General features: G+C 40.7%; 1 protein-coding gene across 1 annotated transcript in view; it reads left to right on the top strand.

Moving 5' to 3' along the window:
* CLSTN2 (calsyntenin 2) overlaps positions 1-21729 on the top strand; it is a 529216-nt gene that overhangs the window by 231168 nt on the left and 276319 nt on the right. The gene's annotated exons all lie outside the window — the stretch shown is intronic.

Below are 21729 nucleotides of genomic sequence, written 5' to 3'. Positions count from 1 at the left end.
CCTCTGAGCCACCACAACTCTTTTTTCTTTGTTTTCCTGAGGAGAAGAACAAGAAACACAAAGAGAACATGCAAACACAATATAGATGTTGCCCTTGGTGATATTTTAACCTATGATTCCAACACTTCAAGGTAACAGTGCTAACCTCTGACCCGCAACACTTTTTTAGGAATTTACATTCGTTGTGGTAGAAACAAACTGCCTGAGGTTTGGGTTCTTGCTGAAACGAATTCTTAATAAGTTTGAACAGAATTCAGGTTCTACAGGTTTGGTTCACTAATCTCTAGTTGCAATCATCATATAACTTAAAGAGGTCAAATACTATGGATGAATTATCATCAGGATCGGTCAGCAATAGTTGATCGGACGGACTCCAAACGATCAGCTGAGCGGGCACATGCTTTCAGTGCCGCAAATACAGAGGTCGGAGCGAAAGCCTCCATGCCAACCTCTGTATCGATTTCAATGAGAGCTATGCCTGCAGTTACCCGCGCCGGCCACTACATAGAGGTCGGCACAGAGGCTTCAGGATGATAGGTCATCAATAGTATTTCACTGGAAAACCCTTTAATGGGCATGCAAGCGACATATCAAAAAAACGGACTTATCACTCCACTACAAATATACTATAAAAATATTCAACACAAGTTTGTGAACCTAATAGCTATAGTACATGGTGTTAAAATGTGGATAGACACTTTTAAGGGGTTTCCTACAACTTAAAATTGGTTTACAACCACTTTGTCCTTGCTTGCTGCTGACCAGGACTTGTGATTGCTGCAGCCAATCATTGGCCACAGGAGTGACCTTTTAAAAGTGAGTGATTGACTGCAGCAGTCACATACTTTGGTCAGCAGCAATCAGGAAGAAGTGAGTGGTTGTGAAGTAATTTTAAATAATGGGAAAACCCTTTTAAAAGAGTTGTCCAGGGGGAGAAAATCATAACCCACTCCAAGGGGAGCAGTGCTGACAAAGAAGGGGACTGACTTAATTATTCCAATGAGACAGTCAAGCAGCCTCCTACAATGATGTCACTAAAAATGAGAAGAAGTAGGAAGAATGTATACCACATGACCTGGTGTCAGAGCTGGGCCAGTAGAGATTATGGCACAACTGCACCCAGATTGGATCTAGTATGTTTTTCTCTCCTTGGAAAATCCCTTGAGTTAAGAAAGTAGATCTCCATTTATTTGAAAAGCTATGCATAACTTTGCACTTTTTTAATCATTGTATTTTTAGAAAAAAGGACATTTTGTAACCGTAATTGGTTTTCATTAAAAATTTCAAATTTTTTATTTCTATGCCTGTATTGTTTTTCAAGGCACTGCAGACTGAAGGACTTAAATCTTAGCAACTTCTATCAGTCAGAATAAACTGACAGCTATTCCCTTGTTATAAATGGCCATTCACTGCCTTTCCACTGAGCTATTACAAAGGGCTGTATGACAGTGCCTGGGAATGGTGGAGGCAATCAGGAGGATAGAGAGCTGAGAAATCTACTATTACAGAAATCTGTAATTTTATCAGCAGTGAGGGGGAAGGGATCAACAGCTACTCAAAGACAGGATGAAAGATAGCTGTGTAGTATTGAGTGGGTGTCGCTATGCTACACAATCTTTAAAAAAGGAGAAGGGAGGGGTAGCTGTGCTTGTGTGTGCTCATGAGAGAGACCAGCTGATCAATAATGGGAACACCCAAGAGCCAGAAACTTGAATGTAGGCAAACCTGCAAATGAAGTATAAGGCTTTCTAAATGCATAAGAAGGAAAACTCAATGCAAAAAAACTGATTAAGTGCATCATATTTGCTGCAGAGACTTAGTGAAATATGTAACACAGTAACATAGTATGTTAGGCTGAAAAAAGACATATATCTATCTAGTTAAGCCTATTACTCCCAGCTTCACCTCCCCCAATGTTGATCTAGGGGAAGGCGAAAAACCCCAATGAGGTAGAAGCTAATTATCCTTATACGTTCGTGTGACTTCACCCTCAAGCAGAGAGTTTCATAGTTTCACTGCTCTTACAATAAAGAACCCCCTTCTATGTTGGTGTAGAAACCTTTTTTCCTCTTGACATAAAGGATTCCCATTTTTACAGGCACGTTCCTGGGTATAAATAGATTGTGGGAGAGATCTCTGCATTGACCTCTGATATATCTATAAATAGTTATTAGGTCGCCCCTCAACCATCTATTTTCTAAACTAAATAACCCCAATTTTGATAACCTCTTGGGAATTGTAGTCTTCATATTTCATTTATTACTTTAGTTGCCCACCTTTGAAGATGCTCAAGCTCTGATATGTCCTCCTTGAGTATCGGTACCCAGAACTGTACACAATATTCCGTGTGTGGTCTGACCAGTGACTTTTAAAGAGGAAAAGCAACGTTCTCATCATGTGCCCCTAGACCTCTATTGATGCACCCCATGATCCTATTTGCCTTGGCAGCAGCTGCCCGACACTGGTGTCTTTAGTTTAGCTTGCAGTTAACTAAAATTACCAAGCCCTTTTCCATGTCAGCCTTGCCCAATGGTTTCCCATTTACTGTATACTGGTGACATGCATTTCCCCTGCCCATGTACATAACCTTAGATTTATCAGTGTTAAACTTCATTTGCCACTTTTCTGCCCAAGCCTCCAACTTAACCAAATCCATTTGCAACCACATTCTGTCCTCTCTTGTGTTAATTACTTTACCTAGTTTTGTATCATCTGAAAATATTGATATTTTATTGTACAATCCTTCTGCCAGGTCATTATTAAATATATTAATAAGAATAGGGCCCGGTACTGACCCCTGTGGTACCCCACTAATAATGGTGACCCTATTAGAATATGTACCATTAATAATGACCATATGCTTCTATCATTGAACCAGTTACTTAGCCACTTACACACATTCTTGCCCAGAGCAAACATGCTCATTTTATATACCAACCGTTTATGCAGCACAGTATGAAATGCTTTGGAAAAGTCCAGATCTGATTACTCCAAAGGGCCAACACTGTTAGGTGCACTGTTCAGACTAAGTCCTCTGCTTCTGTGTCTAGCAGATGCGGGCGTCGTCCTGCTCAACCTGTTCCCTGAGCATATAACTATTCTATTCCAGCACTCCTATAGTTAATTGCTCTGGGCCTTCAGCTCAGTAGATGCACCTTTTCCCATCACTGCTCTTATAGCTGCCCTGGCCCTTCCATACAGTGCTTCAGTGTTGTTGAGAATCCTGTTCCATGACTTCATGTTTAGTCGCTGCTCCTGCAGTTATTTTGCTATAATTCTGTGTTCTGTGCTTTATTGTTCGTCCGTCCATGTATCTTACTGTCTGTCGTTCTTGTGAATCTGCTTCTCTGTTTATCCTTGTCATCCTGTTTCTTCTTTGCTTCCGTACTTCCCCGGTACTGATCAATCTTTTGTTTTATAGGTGTGGTGTCCTGTCAGGGTCAGTCAGCGCCTAGAGGAAGACCATAGGGTCGTCCTTTTCAGGACACCAGCCCTGCTTATAGGCAGGGTCTTCCCTCCCCCTATTATCAGCTCAGGGCAAGGTACTTTTCCGTAGCTTATTTCCGTATGGGTATTGGACATCAGGCATCTTGCCTCCACTGCGAGGGTTAGCTGTCAGCCATGCTGGATTGGGTCATCACCTACCCGGTAGGTTGACACAGTGGTTCCACATCCACAGTCAGTACAAACACTTTCAGTATTAATCTTTTTGCTATTTATATCATTGGGGAATAGTTTAGCATTACTTTCTTCGGCAATAAGTCTCTCTGTCTCTACTTTTGCTGCTTTTCTCTGTTTTTTACATGATTTATTTTTTCCTTATAGGTTTTTAGTGCTTCTTTGCTGCCTTCTTGTTTTAGTTGTTTAAACACTTTCATTTTGTTGTTTATTGCCCCCCTTTACATCTTTATTAACCCACATTGATTTACTCATATTCCTAATTCCTTTATTGTTGTAAGGTATAAACTGCTCATTATATTTAAGATGTTTTAAACATTTTCTATTTCTCAGCAAAGTTGGCCCATGTTGCCCATGGATCTTAGTGTTGCAAGTCGCACATTTAGATCCAGGATCTAGGTTTCCAAATGTGCAACACACTCACATTTTGTACAGAAGTATGCACCCTTGAACGGTTATATAAGGACTGCATAAATGGCACAAGATGTAAGCTAGACGACATTGTCAATAATGGAGCACATTCTTAATGGGCATCATACAGATTAAATAAAAGTAATATATGCAAAAATTCAGATAAGCAATAAATACATGCAAATGACACTTCTAAAGTTCCTAAATACAATGTCACTAATCCCAAATCATACACTATAGAAAACTGGACACTTGGAATACAACTCACTCAGCTGGCACACTCATGTTTGCTTTAAGTAGCACTTTTCTGTAATACTTGTGTTCCTCCACTGTTTGGAATGGACACAGGAAGTTCCCCAGATGCAATTTATCACACCCTGATTGGGTAATCCTGCCCTTAATCACCTGTGCAAAGCAATGGAGACTGAAACCCAAAAACAGACTATATGTGCTTTTAAATGTAACAATGTTTAACAATATGTCCCTCCAATATAGCCCTTTGACACAATGTATTTAACCTCTAGGGCAAAAAAGACAATATTGCCCAATGTATAAGCTAAAAGATTACTATGATTTTATATATAGCACAACTCAACATATGCAAATATAATAGGCAAAGATGCACTCAGCAATTCGACTAATCCCAAGTCACACACTTAAGAAACAGCAGACTTAGAATACAGCCACACTTACTCAGCTCGCACACTTGTGTTTGCTTTATATAGCACTTAGCCATAATCCTTCTGCTCCTTGTCTGGTTTGAAAGGCAAATGTTTTCAGAGCCGTTAACTTTTATTATTAAAGGCGATGGAAATCTTTGTGCATGAAACATCAATATACACACAAAAATTTTACTAAGTTCCTACAGAAAAACAAATGATGCACTTATCTGTTTTTTTGCATTGAGTTTTTATTCTGATGCACATAAAAAACATAATGCTTTCTTTGCTCAACTTAGAATTGTGGATGGGGGGCATTCCCAGCACTGACCAGTTGGTCTCTCTCATGAAGGAGCACAAGCTCGGCCCCCCTCCCCTCTCGTTTGTCAGAGGCTGTGTAGCCACGCCCACTCAATACTACAGAATGCCGTCTTTCTATTTAATGATTACTAGTGAGGGATAGATTGATGGTGTAGGAGCAGAATAAGCAAGATGTAGTTGATTATAGCACAGTGCTGTCTCTAGATCAAACGACAAGGTTCTGGGAGATGAGCTGGACTAAAAACACAGGCCAATTGTAATATTGACAGGTGCGTGAGTGGCAGATGACCTAGGCATAGGGCCTTGCAAAGTAGGACAAAATAGTAGCGTTAGTGGTCCACACCAGTACCATTCTGATGCCAAATTGGTAGATATGGAAGCCCGTGATGAGACGATTGCCAGCAATATCTATGAATAACACGAAAGTACTCCACATTATATCAAGAAGCATATCATGGAGAATTCTGTTTAACCCTTTCCAATCCACTGTCTAACGTCTAAAGACATTCTGATTGAAGGCTGTGAAGTTTCTGATGTCGGAAGACGTCCGGCAGGGTATTTTTACTGCACATTACTGGCCGCTCCGTTGTCGGGGGCCTCTCCAACATGTCCAGTACTGCAGTACTGGCTCTAGCCAGCAGATGGCGCCATTGTATAATGGCAGAAAGAGAAAAACCCCTAGGAGTCCAAAATTGGATTGCAAAGGGTTAATTGAAGTCATTGCCAGTTTTTATACAGAAAGAAAGAGGGCGTTATCATACAAAGGTTAGAAAGATTATTGATCATAAGGTTTATTGACATCTGCAAAACAGTCTCAAAGCTCTTAAGGCCCATTTAGACAAGAAACTGACTACAATAAGGGTCTTGTTATTGCATTATACACTATTTCTCAAGACTATTTCTTTATGTTAACATAATTTAGTATTGCTATTCTTCCTATTGACTCCTCTGATCTTTTAATCCTTGTTACCAGAACTACAAAGCATAGGTTTTAGTCTTCTATGTAAGGGCAAATAGTCCAGTCAGATAAGAAATAAATACACTTATTGCATTCTGAAATGTAACAATTTATGTGCTGTGACAATAGTACTACAGGGTGCAGAATGCTGGGTTATTGGGGCTGATGAGATGATACAGCCATACAGCCCTCTGTAATAAGATTTCTCCCTGCAGACATATTACGGGTCTTTTATCCTCTTTTGCTACTTATGACTTGGAGTAAATATAATAAGTATTAACATGCTGATTTTGCTTTCCATAGACTGCACTTTCCTGTGTGGAATACTCACATGAACTTACAAATGACTATGTGCTGTCTTTTTCCTATCACTGCAAAAAGTCCCTGAGTGGTAGTATCTCACAAATCTCTTGTTGTGCAATGTGCCTCCCTCACAGCATTCTTGTTCTTGCTCAATTGAGCAGGCTAGGGGAAGGGCTGAGAAGCAGCTGTCAGTTTACTCTTAGGCCTCAGTCACACGGGCGCATCGGCATCCGTACACTGGCGCCAATGCGCCCGTGTGACTGACAGTTAGAAGACGACCGTACCTGAAGACGGCCGTCTCTCTCCAGTGCTGCTGAAAGAACACATGACCGGCAATGAAGCCGGTCACATGTTCTTTCCTCCGGCGCTGCAGAGAGACGGCCGTCTTCAGGTACGTCCGTCTCCTTCCTGCAGTAACACGGGCGCTGATGTGCCCGTGTGACTGAGACCTTACTGATGATTTTGCTAGCTTGTTAGTCCTCCAGTCTACAGTGCATCAGAAAACAATACAAGCATGCAAAGCATCAGAAATTCTTTATGAAAACTAATTACAAAAAGTTTCCATTTCCAAAGATACATTGATAAAAGAAAAAAGTGTAACAAAGGTGTATGTTAGCACAGTCACGTTCTTAGATATGCTGTGGATGCCATATTAGGTGTGGTTGGTAGGAGCTCTGAGAAAATGTTCTCATACAACATAAAGAGATGGATGTATGTGTTACCCAAGAGCTTTTCTGCTTTATTGTATTAAGACACAGCTTTTTTAGGCAAATAGTTTCAAGTTTCTACAGAAAGGGGTGTTACAAAACCAAATACAGCTACATTATTCATTTGGTTCAAACTGGTTTTCCTTTGAAGTGTAAAGAATGATCACGTTTTGTTGATTCATCTCTCTGCTGGTTCCATTGTTCTAAAGGAAATCTGGTGTATCTTGCCTTTTGGGGACTCACTGTCTTTGTCTCAGGTGGTAAACATTAATATAGTGTAAGAAATTTACCCTGAAAAACATTCTGCTTGCAGACATAGCCCAAATTAGACTGAAATACAAACCTAAATCATACAAGATATAATTTCCCTCACAATGTACATAGCCTTTATCACTACTCTGAAGAAAACCTAGTTGTTTTTGCTTGTAAAGTGGATTGTAAAGTTTTTACCAAGAGAAAATGAGTATCTTACAAACATTGCTTGTAGAAGGGTTATGCCTTCAATTGAATGAAGCTGAGCAGGAAAACCAGACACTGCCCATTAGATGACAGTGAGCAATATTTCTGGAAAAAAATATATCACACCTCTGTTCTAAATAAAATAATTGTACGTACACGTGGATAGTTGCATAAAAAAGATTGGCTTGTCTTAGTGAAAGAAGTACATGTGGACAATATATTTATTCATCTATTGATTTGTTCTGGCAAGTGATTTTGTTAATGCAAATTTAGAACATTTGGACACCTTGCCTCGGAAAGCAAAGCCCAGGTGTATTCTGAGAATGAATATCCTCCATAAAAACAACGTATTTCTTCTCCCATTACTTTGGTTATCATTGCAGCACACACAATAGACTCTATTTTAAGTTAACAATTATGCATAGAAAGAACCAAAAAGAGCAACTGCCTCTGTACCGAACAGATATTATTGTACTGTACATGGAAAGAAAATGGATATGACTGAGAAAAAAATCGAAATGGGTTGTAAAGATAAAACTAGAACACATAAAACTGAAGCCCACCAGCTTGTTGCATTAGACGCATACACAAGCTATCACCATGGTCTGCTAAGTTGAAGTGGCGGTTATGTGAGATACAGAGAGAAATTTCTTTCAAATGAGAATTGAATTGTCTTTATAAACGAGCGTCTGTCATAAAGAGTGTCTGGGGAGCGAAAGATAATATTCTGGCAGAAACCAAATGGAACAAAAAGCTGGGAATCGCCTTGTCTTCTAGACAACAGCAGTTTTTTGGCATTCTGTAATTTGGATATTAGAGGAGGAATGTTATGTTGATGAATTTGTTTGGGCTCTGTATCGGAAGCTTTTCTGCCAACCAAATCCATCCCTGGCTAATGCACTTATCGCAAGTGCGCCAGACCTGTAACCTTTAACAAAATGAAAGCGTTTTCAGTATTTGCATAACGAATGATTCTGAATTTGGACAGTGCAGAATACTCAGAAAATACCATGAAATGCTAATTCCTCAAATTGTGTTGGAGGAGGATGAAGAAGATTGATAGCAAACCAATGTACTTCCAGTGGTGTGGAAGAAACTTGTAAATTGCCTCTTTACACTTTGCTCATAATACCTTAACTCAACTAGAAAAGAAGTTATCCAAGCACAAAGGATGCCAGGGTTTAATAAGAGCTGAGCTTGTTTTAATCAAAACTAAGATCTCCGCTCTTGCCTCTGATTTTGACACATACATCTGCATGCAGAGATTAGACGTTTCCCATGTCTTGTATAATTGCAGGCATTGAAAATACCTTTTTTTTCTGATTTGCAATTAGCAAAACCAGATTAAATAAGCTTATCATAATTATTACTGATTCTATAGTCGACTTACACAGATTTATTAGGACTCATTTTGTCATGTAATTGGATAGAACAATGAAAATGGTAATAAATACTAAAAATAAACACTACAGGCACAGCGAATATTACCGAATATGTCATTTATCAGTGCTTCTAATTGATCTTATTGTTTTGTAAATTGCATTACCATAGCGAAAAACTAATTACTAATAGGCAAAACATTTTTCCCTTTTTTAGCATTCTACCTCGAATAAATATGACATATTGTGTGTTACTGCTGTGTATACAAAGGGAATGTATCACTTAAATGTATTCTTACTAATTAAAACCAAATAGTAAAACATGTTCTTTTTTTCTAATCTGTTCCAATGTTCTGACAGTGGATTTTTTATTCTATTGCGTGTACATGACTATGAGGGCTGCTATCTTGCCTGATTGCAGTTAACATTCAAATAGATGTTTTATAGTAGTTACATGGCCACCATAGGAATGTGTAGACTAGAGATGTTCTATGAGGGCTTACTGCACGATAAGACGGCCGCACTGCAGGTGCGGAGAAAGAACACATGACCGTCTCCATTGCTGGTCATGTGTTCTTTCTTCTGGTGGTGCGGAGGGTCGTCCGCACCTGCAGTGCAGCCGTCTTCTTCATGCAGTAAGACGGGCGCATCGGCGCCCTGATGCGCCCGTGTGACTGAGCCCTGAGAGGGTAATCTAGGCATGCTTTGTGACCTGTGCAGGGAGGGGAAGAGGTGAGATGTGACTATCATATATATACAGATGGGACTATCATGGTACCTTACATTGTAATTCTGTTTATGTTGATAATGAAAAGTGATCTCTGCAGAACAAGAAGGGCCAGAATATTAAGTTTAGTGGTCAGAGTGAAAACTGCAGGATTTCAGGTTTTTTTTTTTAATATAGTGACATGGAAAATGAAAAAGAAATCACCCCAAATTCGTAAAAATGTTTACCATATAAGCTTGTCATTTTTGATGATACATTCCCTTTTAATGGGCTATATATTTAAAACATTTTTAGCTTCATATGTGGTTAAAAAAAAAAGAAAGAAAAAGTCATGCTCACTTGTTAAATCTAAAGCTGAAACCTCTGTGATCTCCCAGTCTGTATGAATATGGCATCTTACATGGCGCGTTAATCAGACACCTGACAACTAGAGAGAATTACCGAATCCATCAGTGATCCTAGTATGTATGGCATATGACTGCTGCAGCCAATCAGTACCCTAAGTGTTTGTGTTAGCATTATGTACGAGACATGAATACTGCAGACAGTGATTGGATGCAGTAGTCATGTTCTGGTATGGTGCCTAATCACTGCTGAAATGTAAACAAAAACACCTTGCACCTGTTGTAATTCACAAACGTTTATGCACAATCTAAAATAATTACTTGTGGAATGTGACTGATAGTCCACAATTTTTAAATGAGTGAAAACTTGAGTAAAAATTGATACAATTGATGTAATATGCCGTGGATTAGAAAATCTACAACTTGTCTACAATCCAGATTCATGAGATTTATGCTATTTGAAATTGAGGTTTGCAATTAAGTTGTTATTGTACAGTGCTGCAATAAATATACATACTCTATAGTGAACTAAAGGATATTTGAATAGAAGTCTTTACTAGATTTACTTGGCAAGGACTCAGTCAGAGAAGCATTTTTATATTGCGCACCTATGTGCGCAAAAAAAAAATCGCTGCACAGATGTGCAAAATGTGCCTGACCGAAGTTCCATGTCCATTGCTTTCAATGGGACTGGCACTTTGGCCACCCCATTGAATTCAATGAATGGCTGCGCGCTGCCTCTGATTGGCTGAGCTCTGTGACCAGTCAAAGGTAGCGCTCAGCTGTCATTCAGTAAATGGCTGAGTGCTGCCTGTGATTGGCTTAGCACTCAGCCAATCAGACCCAGTGCTTTCAGGGGGTAGGGATTTTTAGTCCCCAGCCAGAAGAAAGTGCCTCAGAACAGTGTCGGAGAGCCAGGGGGAAGACGTGTCGGAGCTGCACAGTGGCGGACAGGTGATATATATATATTTATATATATATATATATATATATATATATATATATTAATTTACTCCAGCAGCTAGAGATGATTTTTAGGGAAGGGTTTTTATTTGAAGCCCTTCCCCGAAAATCACTGCGGGGGTTGCCTGCATCGCATTGAAATCAATAGGAGAACACCACGATCCTCTGCCACAGCTGTGACAGAGGATTCTTTCGTCCCCACTGCAGTCCCCTCATCAATGAACGCTGTGACAGTACTGTCGCCATGTTCAGTGATGAGAGGACTGCCTGTGACCTCACACAATGTTACGCGCAGAACGAACCTTCCTGGTGCACGCATGTCCTATCTTTTGCATGCAAGAGTATTTTGCACCTGTAAAAAATGGACATGTGAACACATCATAGGAAACCAATGGTTCTAGTAGACGCGCTTTTTTTACACATGTAGGTGCGCGCAAAAAAACACTCGTCTGACTTTGCCCCAAGAGTACCTTTGCATTCTACGACTGCAGGGTGCATACGTGCTTGACAGCCATCCAACGGGCTACCTCCCGACTATTACTCTTGTGCTTTTTACAGGAATGATAGTTGTTTAAGTGAATAGAGTTGGCGTGTCTGGAACTTGTTCCAGCTGCCCGCCTCCATTCACAGTAAATAGCAGTTGCTCAAATATTGAGCGATTTCTGTTTATGTGGCCTGATAGTTGCTTGGTTTTTAATTCTGCTAAAAACCTATTGACTGTGATAGGTAAGCGATTTCTTGCTCAGTGTCCTGTCGGTGGTCGCATGTACATGGGATGGTCATCACCCAAATTAGCTGTTTCCAGTAAGAATTCAGGTGATTATTGACCCCTGTAAAGGTACCTTAAGCCCTGGATGCTCTAGTTTTTTACTAAAGAACTCAGACCCTTCATCCCTCCCTTTCCATTCATATAAAAATGTATATTGCTCTTAGGGGCCAATGCAAGTGCATGAATATTTGAACTTGAAGACGACCTCCCAGACCCCAAGGGACATAACTGGGCTTCTAAATTCGTGTTTGAATTATAAGAAAGACTGAAAATGGGTGCTCCATAGTAAAGAAGCTGACCACTGAAAACATATAGATACATTAAGAAACTGATTTGTCATGTTGCCTTCCTAAGACTGTTTGTATTGAGATAGCAAAAAAAATGTTCTTTTCCCAGAAACAGTGCCCCGTTTGTGCATGGGTTGTGTTTGATTTTGTGGCTCATTCAAGTAAAGTACAATACTAAATGCTACCTATAAAAAAGAGTGGAACTGTTTCTAAAAAAAAAACAGATACTTTTCTTCCTAGTCTCATACAGAATATTCTTGTTCCTGAAAGGAACATACACAGCACAAGTTGTCACTGACGAGCTATCATCTTAATTGCCGTACAGAATAAGCGCTAAAGTGAGTTGTTAGCATCCCAAAAGAGAGAAATCCAAGTAAATTCATTTGCAAATCATTCAAATACAAACGACTGTGACTTTACACCAAGCAACTTTACAGGAACCAGTAGCTACTTTTTTGCTGAGCTGAAATGAAAGGACTAGTCACTAATGAATGAATTATCAAATATCTCCCTGTTGGTGGTTGTGTTTATATGCAACAACTGTTGTTTCCATTTGCGGAGAAAGAGGGGGAGTGGCTATAGGGCTTCCCTGAGAGCAGGGAGAGAGAGGGCTGGGTTAGAGGGAATTGCCCTCTAGCCCCGTCTCCTTGCTCTTTGATATGGGGGAATCCCTGGGAGAGCCCCTCGAGCCCGCCTTCTCTTTGTAGCCCCACCATCCCGCTCTCTGCTATGGGGAAATTGCCCTTTAGCGGGGAGGCGCTACAAAGAGAGGGCGGGACTAGAGGGGCTCTTCCAGGGATTCCCCCATAGCAAAGAGAGAGAGGAAGGGGCTAGAGGGCGGTTCCCTCTAGCCTCGCCCTCTCTCTTCCCACTCTCATGGAAGACCTATAGCCACTCTGCCTCTTTTTCCCCACTACAGGGGAATCACCCTATAGCGAGAGAGAGAGGGAGAAGGAAAGCCCCGGGGGAACCACCTTCTCTATGGGGCTTCCCTTCATCTAAGTGGGACTGGAGGGATATTCCCTGCAGGAATGAGACAGAGCTAATTAGCTACTTAACAGCTTACTAATGTGTAAATGAAGCTCACACTGTATACAGAAGACAAGCGGAACTGCTATCTTCTGTATACAGCTGTTCTCTTCTCAGGGCACTTAGCCATTATACAGCTGAGCACTCCAAGCGGAGTATGCAGAAGAGAAGCTGGACTGCTTGTCTTCTGCATACTTGTGATTTGTTCTCGAAGCAGGATACCAGCTGAAACAATAGTATCAGCTGTATCCCGCTGAGAACTCAGCATGTGGCCCTGATAAGGCTGATCGCTGACTTTTAGCAAGCAACAGGTCAGCGATCAGCGAAAAGTGCACTAAAAGTGCATGATGGCCACACTTTTAGACATAACAATTATCGCTAAAAAGATGGAAGATGAGCAAATTTTGAGCAATAGTCACTGTGTCTAAAGAGGCCCTAAGAATAGTGACTGATATAAATAACTTTTACAATATATCTGAATTATTTAGACTCATTTTTTCAGTACTCCAAACAAATCCACTTGGCACCATATGAACATCCAGTAAACATTCTTTCGGCAGTCATCTGCTCGAGTGTTAAACTGTAAATATCAAGGAATTGTTGCTCTCTAACAAAACAACACAACAACCTCTCATTGACTCGGCTAATCTGGGAATCAGTGATGGCACATTAGCTTGAAGCAGTTTGCTCCAGTGAAGCTATTCGAGGATGAGTCTCATTCTCACGGGCTCTGACCCTCACAGCCTTGAAAACATTGTGCTTTCAAAGGCTAGTTGTAATGGTAGAATCATTGGAATTTACTTTTCTCTCTCCTCTATTTTTATGCAAAGCAGCAATATTGAGGATTCCCACCTCTAGTCATGCTGCAAGCGTCAGTTATGAGATTGTGGGTCATAGTAAACATTAGAACGGCTGAAACAAAATGTGCAATTTCATAAAGCAAAGTCCTACTGACTTACAGGCCTATATACTGCATGTTCTTGATACCATATTACAACCATGAATCAGTAATATTAGTAGCAGGGGCGTAACTATAGGGGATTGAAGGGATGCGGTTGCAACCAGGCCCAGGACCCGTAGGGGGCCCATAAGGCCTCTCTTCTCCATATAGGGAGGCAAGTACTATGAATAAAGCATTATAGTTGGGGGGCCCTGTTACAGATTTTGCTTTGGGGCTCGAATATTCAAGTTACGCATCTGAGTATGGGTATAGATGGAGGGGAGGGGGGACAGCTGAACTTTTGCACCCGGCCCCTGAGCCTTTAGTTACGCCCCTGATTAGTAGATAGGATGTACCAACCTTTTAGTGTCTTTATATTTCATAAATCAATTCAAATATTCAACTTCTTTGATTCAGTTATTTTCTCCTGGAGATCAGATAATAAAGACTGTTGCTCCAATTATATCAAGATGATGGTAGAGAAATGCAGTTGGGAAAGCAAGCTGTCTGGTTGCCATTTGGTGCCATAGGTCTACCCAGAAGGCTGAACTTCACAAACTTCCAGCTGTGTCTGTTGCTGTCACTTTTAAAATTCAGTGAGGGACCTGGCAAGCCGTTCTTGGACCTGGTACACATGACACCCACTAAGGACACAACTGCAGTCACAACTGGAGGTACACTTTAACGACAATTACAGTAAACTAGACGGATGCATTATAAGAGTGAGAATGGGTATAATGAGGTTTGGATACCACATGCAACTTTTTTACTTATTTTACTTGGCTTCTTACTCCCCCAACTCCATACATAGGGTATACATATGTACTTTCCTGCTTTAGCTTAGCCAACCTCTCGTCCCGGTGCACAAAAGACTGAATAAGCACTAAACTGAAGTCTAGCACATTTGGGTAGCATAAAATCCAACTTTATTAATGAATATGAATGGACCATGACAGGGTCTAGTTCAGTGTTTCCCAAACTCCAGTCCTCACGACCCCGAACTGGTCATGATTTGAGGAAATCTTATAGGGAGAACACTTGTGGCAATGTCTGAGGCACTGACAATAATTACTTCACATGTTCTCAGTCTTACAGGGCCAGCGCGTATCCTGCAATTGCCACCTGACAATCATTAAGCATCTTTAGTAGTATCTGGCACTTTCCCCCTAAACAAGATGCCTAAGATTTGACCTTTTTAGTCCAGCTGAAGGTGCTAATCATACATGCTGGCATCTGACTCTGGCTCTCCCTGACTTCTCTGGATTCTCCACTCCTGATCTCGGCTTGTTATATTAACCATTTAGCTGTCTGCTGTCTGCCCTGACTCCTGGCCTGTTTGTACTGTACTAAACCTGTTCTGTGTGCCCTGACCTCTAGACTGTCTGTAGAAGTATATGTTGCCTGCCTTGTTCCAGATTTCCCAGACTACACCTCCATTCACACGCTCAAGTACTGCACCCCGGTCTATGGTGGCATAGATCACTTCCAGTGCAACAGCCTGGGGATCCCACAGCAAAACCCAGATTCAGACTGATGGGGTTAATGGGTGTAGATCGAGGTTCCTCAGGTAACCCCTTTGGATTTGGCCCAAAGTCAAACCATTGTGTGGCACAGTGGGTCTACATTGGTGGATCCTGACAATAATCCATTTAATAAATGAATAAAATTGGATTTTGTGATACCCTGATGTGTTGAACTTCTCTTCAGTTAGATGTAATACCTATGGTATGTCCATCTCTGCTCTTCTGCAATGATATGATTGACTAGAACAGATAAGAATGCTTAATGTTAAAAGTAAATTCCAGTTGGAAGAATAAACATAAAAGTTGGATCTTAAGGAGAAAAATGTGCTTTACTGTAGGGGTACTGTGGCACTTCCTATTATAATGATACACTATGTCAATAGTGTACTATGCTGGTTGTCAATATAACAAATACTACATTGGTAGATTATCATGCTAACATTCTAATAAGGCTGCTTTCACACGGAATACAAAATCATGTGATGCAACAGCGCTACAAAACACATGTTAGTGAAACCCGGTGGTACTACCACATATTTTATAACTGAGGTGTATTGCTAACTTTTGTGATTAGTAAAAGATGGTTAGAATATTCTGTGCACATTACAGTAAGGCCTTATTGAAACAGGCGTTTTTACGTGGCTAATTTACCATGATAAACAAATTGCGACCATGTGAAGCATTGGATTCCAATGCATTCATTCACATGGGCGACCATTAGCCACATAAGGCTTCTATTGGTGCTGATGGCAAAAGGAGGGGCGGAGGTTTAGCAGCAGCTAGCGCTGCTAAACTATGTTGGCTGACTCTATTGAGCCACTGGAAGGATTCCGGGCTGTGGTGTATATATGTGTGAATGGATAAAAAAAACTAGAGATTTAGCTGCGACTTCATCGTGGCTTTTTCTCGCTCATGCGATTTTCGGCCGGATCACAACACTAGTGTTAAAGAGGCCTTACGGATATTCTTAGAGTTAGTTAGGCAATCCAACGGTTCGGTAACATCTATTAATGGAAGCTTCTTTTTCCAATCTATTCTCCAAGTCTATTTGTTATACTAAATCTACATATATCTTCCAGGGGCCTACAGGCCCTGACTTGAATGACAGTCATGTGACCAGCCGCACAGCCAGTCATATTACTGTTATTCACTGAAGGCCCTTTACCCTGCACAGTCATGTCATGCTAGCGCTAGTGGTAAAGTTTAGGTTTTACTGCTAGTGTGACATGACTGTGATATGACTATGATGTTAATAGGCTAGCGACTAGTCTCTTGATATACTAGTCATGTCACAGCCCGCGGTTCGTATGTTGTGCATCCCTGCTCTATAGTTACTTCACTGCTTGCTTACATATAGAAGTACGTTTTACTGAAATGAAGTATATATAGTACATTATACCATTTTGAATAATAATTAGCCATGGAGAACTTCCTTTAAACCATAGTGTCCGAGCCAGAGATAAGAATGAGTGTATTGTTTCATGCAATGTAGAAAATCTGCTGATTCCGAGTATTTCATGGCACACACATCAATCATTTTGACATCTTTTTATTTCAGCCTGAAATAGCTAACGCTTTCTAGAATTGGATAGTTAGAAGCTTAACATATTCTCTTTTCTCTAATTTGGAGTTTCAGTGAACATAAAAGGTCACTTATTTTGGGACAGAGAGATATTTTAACCGCGCACAACACATCTACCCAGCATACCTTACAAACATTCATATACTATTAGTTCTAGGAACTTAGATTTCAAGTAGGCTAGCATCTACAGTTGATAGACGTATGTATGAGGCTTACATATTTTCTCTTTCTATGTGTTTTTTTCTGTAGGGTGCTTTTACACTTCGCTGAAAAATCTACCACGAAATCTGCTTTTCTTCCATGTGGATTTTTCTTTGCACTTGAGGCGTATTTGCTGTGGTTTTAGCCCTTTGCAAATTCACAGCAATTCTGTGGTAAATTTGACTATGTTGGATTTTTCTGCCATGTGTGAAATTACTCTTAGTTTACATAGTAGTTGTTAACCTTTTCCAATCCACTGTCTGACCTCTGAAGACATTATGATTTATGGCTGCACAGCTCCGATGCTGGAAGACGTCCATTGGGGTTCTCTTACTGTATATTGCCAGCCTCTCTGCTGTCAGGGTCTATCCAACGTGTCACCTCGTCCAGTACTGGCTTTAGCCAGCATATAGTGCCAATGGCAGAAAAAGAGTAAGCCCCCCTAGGAAAACCAGGATGCAAATTGGATTGGAAAGGGTTAAGGCTGCTGGTTTTGGCCAACAGCTTCCTTTACTGCCTCCTCCTGTCGGCCACAGCCATCAGTGACCCCTCTGTTTTCTGAGGACTATTTCAAAAGAAGCCATTGGCCTTATCAGTATATTTTTGTAGTGTAGGGAAAAGTGGAATACCTGGAGGAATCCTGAAGTAACAGTATGAGTAATACAAATTATCATCAAAACCTGAAGGACAAACCCAGTGGGAGAATAATAAGTTATGAAATAGATAAATATATACTACAATAGGAACTCTTTCAAGACTGCCATACAGCTATATATATGCTAATTCTTCATGTCTTATGTAGTTTGCAAGAATATAGGCATTTGTGGCATGTTAAATGCCCTGTGTACAAGCACCCTCTTCAGTGCCATGTCCCTGCTCTCCTTTTGCTTCCCCCGGTATTTCCAAATTCACCGGCTTTCTGGCCAGCAACGTCTAAGCCAACAAACTTACTTTCTGGGAAGACGATGAGCTAATGATGAGAACAAGCTAGTGTATAACACACATTTACTGCAGTCTTGATCTAATGGCTCTTTTATATAGGGCAAAGTCAGGTACATAACTGCACAAGTGCTGACATCATGACTAAGGTCATCAACGCTCATGCAGAGCATTTACATGGACTGACTTCACTGCTTGATCGCAGGTTTCTCATTCAGCTCTTCACTTTCTATGTGAAGCTCTGAGCAAGGAGCATTTACACTGAACGATAAACCAGCGATCTAGTGATGGTTTCTAAGCAAACTGAAAGTCAGCTCTAAAAACCTGTGAACGACCAGTGAGCATGTGTTTTGCACTGAAGGCTTATTCAGATGAGAGTCCTTTAGATGTGATGTAGGCACGCCAAAAAAAGGCAGCTATTAAAACCTATGGTTTTCTATGGAAACATTCAGATGAAGGAATTGCACCTCCAAAAAAAAAGGACCTCAGCAGCTCCTGCAAGGTAACCCTTCTCTGCTCGCAATAGGGGAATTCCCCCACAGTGATGAGAGAGAGGGGCTAAAAGGGACTTCCTGAAGGAAAACCCCATAGCAGAGAGAGGGGGCAGGGCTATAGGGGATCTCTGAGGGGTTCCCCCATAGCAATGAGAGAAAGGTGGGGCACACCTCTAGCCTTGCCCTCACTCTTCCCGCTATGGGGGATTCCCTTGGCGAGTCCCCTCTAGCCCAGCCCTTTCTCTAGCCCTGCTATAGGGGAAATCCTCAGGGTTACCTACAGACCCAATGAGATGAAGGGAGTCCCCAGCAATGAACGGAACCCCCAGGGAGTCCCCTCATCCCTGCAGGGACTAACAGGAGCTTACAGTGGGACATTTACTGTTCAGCCAAACAAGGGACTTTGGGGCTGCTGCTGCAATCTCTCTCTCTCTCTGTTGTCCCCGAATTCTTAAACAGCAGTGCTGTTTTTCTGCAACATGCAGCTCCAGATCGTGTGAATGGTTGATTTTAATGCTAATTAAGCTCAGGGCTCAATAAAAAAAAAAAACATCCATTAACACGTTTTTGTACACAATCAGCCACGATTTTGTGGTGCACAGATGTGGACACGCGTAGGTCCCTCATGGGAAAGAGGCCTTACATTACGCAATTATCACTCAAGCTTGTTTGAACTAATTGTGAGCAATAATCGTCCCGTGTAAATGACCTATTAGTCTGTTTTACCTTCATAACTAGCTAATATATAGTGTATCCCCTGACCACTTAGCAGGTAAAAATAGAGTTTAATTAGCTCTAATTAGTTTTAGATTAGATTTAATTAGAGTTAATTGGGTCTATTAGATAAGAAATGCCATTAGTAAACATATCTATCAGCTAATATATATTGTATGGCCAATCCAAGTAGTGTTGCAGTTGGGTAGAGGTTTTTTACTTGGGTTCAGATTATTATTTGAGGCTTTTGTTAGAGTTTAATAACTTTAATTACAACTAATAAGGTTAATCAAGTCAGTTTATAGGTTTTGTATATGCTATATAGGTATATTTTATTGATATATATTGTTTGTGGTTTTAGGCAAGTCAAATTTTATTAAGTTCTAATTAATTAGAGTTAAATACATGTAAATGATCTCACCAGCTACAGTAAAGATTCCAGGACCAATTACATTTATGCCAAACAAAAGTCTGGAATTGGCCGTTACAAATGATAGGTTTTTTTGTGGTTGATGGACACCCGAAATGCCCCAAATCACTAATTCCGCGCACCTTTTGTCTAAAGTGCTTGGACATATTGAGCTATCAGAGAGCTCGTCTGATGGAATGAGCACTGAACGGGATTGAGGAGATTATATTATACTATTAAACATACAGGTTGCTTAATAGTAATAGGACACCCTCTGTTTCCCCAAAGAGTAATAGTGACCCCATTTGTGGGCTTTCTTAATAATAGGACCCCTTGTGTTCCAGTTAGTAATACTCCTCTCTGTGACCACACTTAGTAATAAGGCTCTCTGTGCCCCAACACATCTAGGTCCACTGCAACCCACTCCTAAAACTCTGGCAGGTGAAAGGAGATAAATTTAGTAATACACAGAGCATTTGACGCACCGAGTCTCTTGCATGTCAGTACTTCTTCATTGCTTCCCCAATCAGGCCTTGACACTCACTATACTCGGAGTACTGAAGCCGGATTGGGGGAGGAGAGAAGAGGTACTGCTATGCGTGAGATTCAGTGCATCAGATACTCAAAGCAGCCAGCAGATGGGGTGAGTGAAACTGAATTTAACCCCTTCCCCCGCCTAACCTTTAGGAATGAGGCTAGATGGGGCATCCCTCATATTAGTAGAGTGATGCGCCCTGTGCAGTTACACAAGTCGTACACCCAAGAGGCTGGCACTAGTGAGGACCACACTGTATGTCACATGGATGAGTGACACCACTTTTACAAGTCAACATAAAAGAGTGCAGCTAAATGGATAATTAAACAACAATGTTAAACAATAACTCTCTAACCCATCAAAAGATAATGCACACCGGGGTATGCAAAAACGGTACAAGTTTTATTAAAGTATTGGCAAAACAGAAAAATGAAAGACAAATGACACAACGAGAAACAAAAAAGAGGATCAGCAGGTCGCGTGAGATAAAAATGTTGGTAAAACTGCAGGTCGCAGCCCTGTCAAGATTTGCTAACGTGCCAAAAATTAGTGAGGAAACCATAACATGCAGTAAAAAATGACTAAACCCAAAAGGTCTATATACTATAAAGGGAAACAAATTCAACTGGTATCCAATATTAATACACACACCCCCAGGATGTAAAGGCATAAGGAATATAAATTGGTCTGATAATAAGAATAACAAGAATTGCTAAAGTGTCTATACATTGGAAGGTATATAGTATTCATATCACCTAAAGTACATAATATATATAGATATAGATACATATAGATATATAGGCATACCAATAAAGATGCATGAGAGTGAGGATGAGGGGGAAAGATTTCGATCCGTACAACCATCCTATAGAATAATATGGAGTCAGATAATGCTGAAAAACAGTGTCAGAATAAGTTAGAAAGAAGCATAAAGGCTAAAATAGCCAACATTCACAGGACCTGAGGTGAAAAAAATGCATGCGTATCTCTGCTTAGGGTATGGCTTTTCAGGGGTAATGGACATCTGTCATGTTCTTCCCTTTATATATGTTGACCAATGAATGAAAGATAAGAATCAGCAGTATTACACATGAGCCTTATATCAAATCACTGGTTACATCTGCCGCTTCCCCTGGCATCCGAGAGTCAGCATTGTGCATGCCAAAATATATGCCACCCTACATGCACCATATTACATCAATGCACCTGCTCACTGCCCAATGGTGGGGCCACATTGTATTGACTTGTACACTCTACAGCTGTAAAATCATCTTGTCTTATGTAGTTAAAACTAGAGATGAGCGAACGTACTCGTCCGAGATTGATACTCGTTCGAGTATTAGCGTGTTCGAGATGCTCGTTACTCGTAACGAGTACCACGCGATGTTCGAGTTACTT

This window comes from Eleutherodactylus coqui, chromosome 1, assembly GCF_035609145.1.
Source record: "Eleutherodactylus coqui strain aEleCoq1 chromosome 1, aEleCoq1.hap1, whole genome shotgun sequence".
In the NCBI taxonomy this organism is placed as follows: Eukaryota; Metazoa; Chordata; class Amphibia; order Anura; family Eleutherodactylidae; genus Eleutherodactylus; species Eleutherodactylus coqui.
This window is presented reverse-complemented; position numbering and strand designations above follow the sequence as displayed.